Source organism: Squalius cephalus (genome assembly GCF_949319135.1).
Source record: "Squalius cephalus genome assembly, chromosome: 9".
Classification (NCBI taxonomy): domain Eukaryota; kingdom Metazoa; phylum Chordata; class Actinopteri; order Cypriniformes; family Leuciscidae; genus Squalius; species Squalius cephalus.
The window spans coordinates 19,048,410-19,054,841 of NC_137130.1; the positions used below are offsets into that span (position 1 = coordinate 19,048,410).

The following is a 6,432-nucleotide window of genomic DNA, read 5'->3' on the forward strand; positions in this document are numbered from 1 at the left end:
TATCAAGCAACGAGAATACTTCGTAAAAAAAAGAAAAGAAAAAATACTTTTTTCAACTATTCTTTTTCTTCTGTGTGGGCCTCAAAATGAGTTCACGAGAGCGCCACAACCATTTCCAATATCAATAAAAACAGTAACATTTAAAAGTACAGATATAATAAGTTACTTATTTTACACACATCAATTCAAATTGATAGTTAATTTTAATGATTGCCAAAGATTGCAGTGAAAACTCACCTGTATCTGGTGCTCTGCAACTTATGTAGTGACTGAGGTAATAAATCCGGTTGGTGAACAAGCTTTTAGTCAACTTGACGGAACCTGTGAGTCAACACGAGGAAATACAATGAGCAAATCTTCTATGTGCAAAACACTCTGATTTGAAATACACTCAATAATCTTAAATTTGTGACAATATCATGACTAATTCACCCTATTATCAAGATTTCTTAAAACATGAACATAAGCGTGATGACATGGCGCAAGATCCAAACTACGAATAGAAATAATGAAAACATTCAAACCACAGACGTATTAATTGTACATCACCCATATCGATTCAATATGACATTTACTTTTGTAATTCAAAGATTGTGGTCAAAACTTACGTATATCTGGCGCTCTGCAACTGAGTTGAATTGAAGTGACTGAGGTAAAAAAGAAAGAAAAAAAGACTCATATTAGCTTGTGCAAAAATGGCATTATATGACCCCTTTAAATTTGTGACAACATTGTGAATAATTCACCCTATTATCAAGATTTCTTAAAACATGAACAAAAGCGCATTGAAATGGCGCGAGGCAAAATCCAAACACTGAATAGTAATAATGAAAACCGTGACATTTCAAACCACAGACGTATTACTTGCTATTTATATCACCCATAACGATTCAATTTGACAGTAACTTTTTTTTTAATTCAAAGATTGTGGTGAAGACTTACCTATATCTGGTAGAGCTCTGCAACTGAGATGAAACTGAGGTAAAAGAAAAAATCCTGTTTGGTCCGGTTGGTGAACAAGCAGCTTTTAATCAACTTGACTGAAGCTTGAACACAAGGAAGTAAAAAAATCAGTGAATCGTCTATGTGCTCAAATCCATCCATGATGGATTGAATCTGACCATGAATAAAAACTGCTAGACAATTTTTTAGTGTAATTTAATTAATCTGTGCTCATAATTGTAAATAACAGGTTAGAGTGATATAATAATAAAAATGTAACAATACAAAGCAATTTTGTTAGTTGGACAGCAACAAGAATGGAAATAAAGCAAGTCAAAGTGCTTTCTTGCCGTTTCATTAACTAAATAAAATACAAGATAACTTGGGAAACTAAATGGTATTCAAACAAAAACTATTTTTGTGTGTGTTACCTGATGAATGACTCTGTTCTTTGAAGAGCAGCAGTATTTGAGAAGAATGGCAGCATTTACCAACTGGCCTGAAAACAATCATATATATAACTTGCACAGTACATTACATCATAATAAAACTAAGTACATGGTAGATTTCTACACTTACTAGAACATTAAAACAAACAAATGGAGTGATACACTGCACTTTAACAAATATGATATAGGCTATTTTTAAGTACATAGCTAAAACCTTTTCGGCCTTGTCTGCCTCACATCAATCAAAAGTCAGCTTCCTTCAGTGCTGTTTCTGAAGCCTCTGAGGACAGTTGAGAAGAAAGTGTCTACTATTTGTCAAAGGAGAATACGTTAACAACTCAAGCACACTAGCTAATTAATTAACAGTTAATTAATTAATAAACGTAAATATTTAACTAATGACTAACTTAGAAATGTGTGTAGTTACAGTTGCAGATGCTAAGTTAAGTAACATCAGTTAGCAGTTAACGTACCTAACTAAGTTAGACTAACTAAGATAGCTAGACTTATTTTACAACATAAACACACTCAATTTAAATCAACACCAAATCTTATGTTTTGGTAAATACTCTATTTAAAAAGGTTTCATGAATTTGCACTTACCCTCGTCTGATATAGGCTAAACGTCTGAAAACACTGGACGATGTCAGCGTACGCAGTAAGTTAACGAAGGCAGTGGGCTATAAAATACGGTTCAGATAAAATATGGCATTGAAAAACTTTGCCGTTGTTTTATGGTAAACATGTTATTTACAATGATTTTATGAATTCAAACTTACCTTCGTCTGATGTAAATCTCACAGAAAATACCGGACGTTATCAGCGCGCAAGATTTGAATGGAGCAGGAGCGGGAATTAACGGCTCGAAAACAATGTCGGTCTAGAAAATACAGTAAAAAATAAAAACGTTAGAACATTGAACAAATGTTGACGTTATGTTCTGGCAAACATGTTATGTAAAATAGTTTTATGAATTCACACTTACCATACGTTTTCTCAGAAAATACCGGACGCTCTCTGCGGCTGCGCGCGCAAGAACTGCAGTGAGTCAGCGGGGGAGGGGGAGAAGAGGCTCGAGAGTCGGTTCAAAAAAAGATTCCATTTACAGCCTGCGTCAGTCTTGTGTTTATATACTGTCTATGGTCTTGTGTGATTCAGTTCCAAATGCGAAGCCTGAAATGTCCGTAGGCTACGTGATGGACGGGCCGGCTCCGTTTTAACCCCGAAATTACTGTTTTTATGCAGTGTCAGTGCCTCTGGCCTGCTGCCTGCATCAGCAAATTCACGATTAACAAAAAAACTACTGCCTTGTGCATCGACCAATCAGCGTGTTGTCAAGGCAGAATTTCAGGCACAATCATATTAAACAGACACATAGGGAATCATTTAAATTACTTGACATTTTGAGTGCATAACACTTAAAATCTTAATCTGAAAGATTTTTGCTGCCAGATGAGTACATTAAAATCAAATGTTTAATTTTTGATGCAAAAACTTGTAAGTAATGTTAAGTTATGACAACTTGATTTCTTTATTAACGACAACATTGGGGTTTACAGTGTAATGTTTTTAATGTACACACTAATACAATTGAAGTTTAGGTTTTTATGCAGTCTACCAGACAGCAAGATATATAGATAAATTAAGTTTAGTTTACTAAGTTTAGTTTACAAATTTACTTCTAATAAAGCATTAGAGTATAACTGAAGTAAAACCAGCAGAAAATTTAGTGCAGTTGTTTCAACTTACATTTATAAGTTAAAATAACAATTATACTTGTTAATTCAACAGAAAATCTAGTGCAGTTGTTTAAACATACATTTTTGAGTTAAAATAACAATTTAAGTCGTTCATTCAACTTTCAGTCTAGTTGAGGACAAGAAAACTTACAATTTTTTGTTGTCTGGACAATCTAGTTATCTCTACTCACAAAAATAAGTTGAAATAACTAAATTGCAAAAATATTTTTTACAGTGTATGGAAACCATGCAAGCAGGGGGCCAAAATCATTTAGAAGTGAACTTCAAACAACAAGAGAGAGAGAGAGTGAGAGAGAGAGAGAGAGAGAGAGAGAGAGAGAGAGAGAGAGAGAGAGAGAGAGACTATAAAAGGTAACCAATAATCATATATTTAGTAAATAAATGGACTATCAATTTTAAAAAAGGACAAGAAGACCTGTGTTTTGTTGACATCAAAGGCTGTAAAATTAGAAAACAATATTAAATATGAAATAATCAAATGTATAAATAATAAATAAATATTTAGTAATAAAATAAAACATAAAATAGTAAAAATAATAATAATAATAATAATAATAATGCATCTCAATGTTGATTTTGAACAATACATTTTGGTTGCCATTTGATGTGTAATGTAGTCGAATTCTCAAGCAAAACCAGTAGAGAACATCTGCACTACATATAATTATCTCTCTCTTCTCATCCCACATCTTTCTTTTCCTACATTCTTTACCATCTCTTTTTTGCTATCACCCCGATTCCTTATTCCTTCTCTTCGGGATGAAGGAGACGGATTAGGCGTGCAGCCCAGGTGGGGAGGCATTCATCTTTTCCGGCCCAAATGCCAGCTGGAGAGGTGCCCTACAAGCGCTTGAGTATATCAAAGGGGTCCTTTCTGAGGCACCTAGCATGGCGAATATGGATGACAGGGAAAGAGTTTCTCAAACTAGTGCACGAGAAGAGCTCAGCAAGCAACAAAGAAATTGTATTATTTCACAGAGGGAATCGATGTGGAAAGCATATCAACTCAGATCTAGCAGTTCAAGTGTGTGTCAATTCTATAAAGAATTCAGGTATTTATTCTTACCAATTTTCATACTTATCAGGAGAAGAAACTGTTAGACAAATTAACACCATGCGTGCTAATGTGAATTATTAGACAAGAGGCCATTATTATTCAAGGGACCTCTTGATGAGTAAAACGATTTCCGCAAATGTGCTCAAGAAGCTATTTTACAGCCATTACACCAGGGATCCAGAAGAGAGAGGCATTATCAGCCTCTTGCCCTGGGCAACACAAACTCTCTATTAAAGCCCCCCACCTCTTTTGATCCTACAGCAGATTTCCAGGGGTGCATTGAGCCAATCTGGCAGATGCAAGAAAGCCAGATGCCAAAACTGTGTGCGGATCATCTCATTGAAAGATTTTTGACTTTGAATGCAGATTTCCAGCTTTGTTAATCCACACGGCTTGGGTTCTGGCATTGGCTAAGGATCTTTGATGATGGAAATGTACACCAATCAGGGCTAAAAACAGCACACAAATCTGGAGCTGAAAACTATGGCGCTCTCCAAATGCAAGAGATTGGCTAGAACGGATCGTGATTCTGTCAGACTTCAGAGTGAGTAAGATTCAGATTTATAAATGCAGTAATTACTGCTTCAATAGCCGAAACTGTTCAGAGATGAACTCATAGAACTAATTAAAAGAGGGTCTGGAGTTTCTCAGTATTTCAAGATACAGATGGCATGACATGATCTGTAAGTATTCAGATCACAGTTCACATGTTGACTACTATCTATGACCCACTGGAGAGCACTGTCAGTGAATTAGTATGTGTTAGGTATGACTAGTATCATATGCTTCCAGACATTGGATTACTGGAGCCTTTAGGTTATTTGAGTAGTATCTATGTGACATAATTCAAGATTTGGAGACAATGTATGAAAATATCAGATTATTTTTCCACAAAACAGCTACTTGGTGTACTTCACTGAACGTCTTACTATTTGTTGCATATTTATATCTATTTTTTACAATGGTAAATTGATTAATTGTTTATAAATATTATTTTAAGAAGACTTATTGTACATCCAACATTATTCATTTTAATTATATTTATTTAGCTATATATATATATTTTTTTTTAAATGGCTACTTTCCCAGAAAAAAAAAAAAAAATGAGCCAAAGTTTGCATACACAAACTGCATAGGACTCAAGAACAGTGAGTCATTTCAATTGGCAAGACAGCAGTACCTCTGCTATGCAGGTGTGATTCAGTTCAGTTTCCATCCATCTATCTATCTGTGTTGATTGTGTGCTACTTTGTTTTCCCTTTTAGAATGAAAGACAAGTGAGGTTTCTCCTCTCTTCTTATCGTCTGTACCACAACTATCCTGAAATTGACCTTCTGGTCCACCTGGGAAATATATTGGCTTGCTGGAGGGTGCAGGCCTTAATACAAGCCCAGCGTAAGAGCTGTCAGCCAGCCTGATTACATTCATATACACAAACACCTGCTGCCATCACACACAAACTCTCCACCATCTCATCTCTGGGTTTCTGCTTCTGATTAGAACTGTACACAACTGAGCATGAGATATGTATATAGACAACTCCAATAAAAACAAATAATTGAGGCCTTGCACACATGCAGTGGCGCACTTGCATATCCATACATATTCTAAATATAAATGTTGATTATAGCCATGCAATTTATTACCCAGCACAAGAAGAAAAGTCCCACTCACCCTCATTCACACACACACAAACATACTGTACAATCTCTCTCTCTCTCTCTCTCTCTCTCTCTCTCTCTCTCTCTCTCTCTCTCTCTCTCTCTCTCTCTCTCTCTCTCTCTCTCTCTCTCTCTCTCTCTCTCTCTCTCTCTCTCTCTCTCTCTCTCTCTCTCTCTCTCTCTCTCTCTCTCTCTCTCTCTCTCTCTCTCTCTCTCTCAGACAAACCCGCCGTCTCCCGAGCAGAGACTGTCTGCCCCACTTTCAAATGGGCAATTTTTCATCAGGCCCCCTGAAAATTTCTCTATTCTTACCACAGGAAAGCTAATGCACATCATCTATCTCAGAGCAGCCAGCAGGAGCCAGAGAATCCATGCTTATATATGGTCTCATTAGCCAAGCAACTGATACCTCAACAAACTAAATATGTTGGTCGGTGTGATCTTACAGCAGCTGGCAGACTTTGAGGATGGTTACTCTAACAAAGAGACATAAAAGATTGTGGAACCTAAACAACAGACAACATTTTGGACAATAGGCAATATTTTCACAGACATACCTGGAA

General features: G+C 36.0%; 1 long non-coding RNA gene across 3 annotated transcripts; it reads right to left on the reverse strand.

The window, feature by feature from the left end:
- Positions 1 to 241: 241 nt before the first annotated feature.
- LOC307164746 lies at positions 242 to 2,391 on the reverse strand. 3 transcript variants are annotated; one of them, XR_013822332.1, is made up of 6 exons: positions 2,377 to 2,391; positions 2,171 to 2,271; positions 1,606 to 1,699; positions 1,374 to 1,441; positions 943 to 1,046; positions 242 to 321 (listed from the first exon to the last, which is right to left on the reverse strand). It is a non-coding gene; the product is annotated as an uncharacterized lncRNA (long non-coding RNA). The 3 variants fall into 3 exon arrangements; XR_013822333.1 differs by lacking the exons at positions 2,171 to 2,271; positions 2,377 to 2,391 and adding an exon at positions 1,995 to 2,056 and having other exon boundaries at positions 1,606 to 1,671; XR_013822334.1 differs by lacking the exons at positions 2,171 to 2,271; positions 2,377 to 2,391 and adding an exon at positions 1,995 to 2,053 and having other exon boundaries at positions 1,606 to 1,696.
- Positions 2,392 to 6,432: the final 4,041 nt, after the last annotated feature.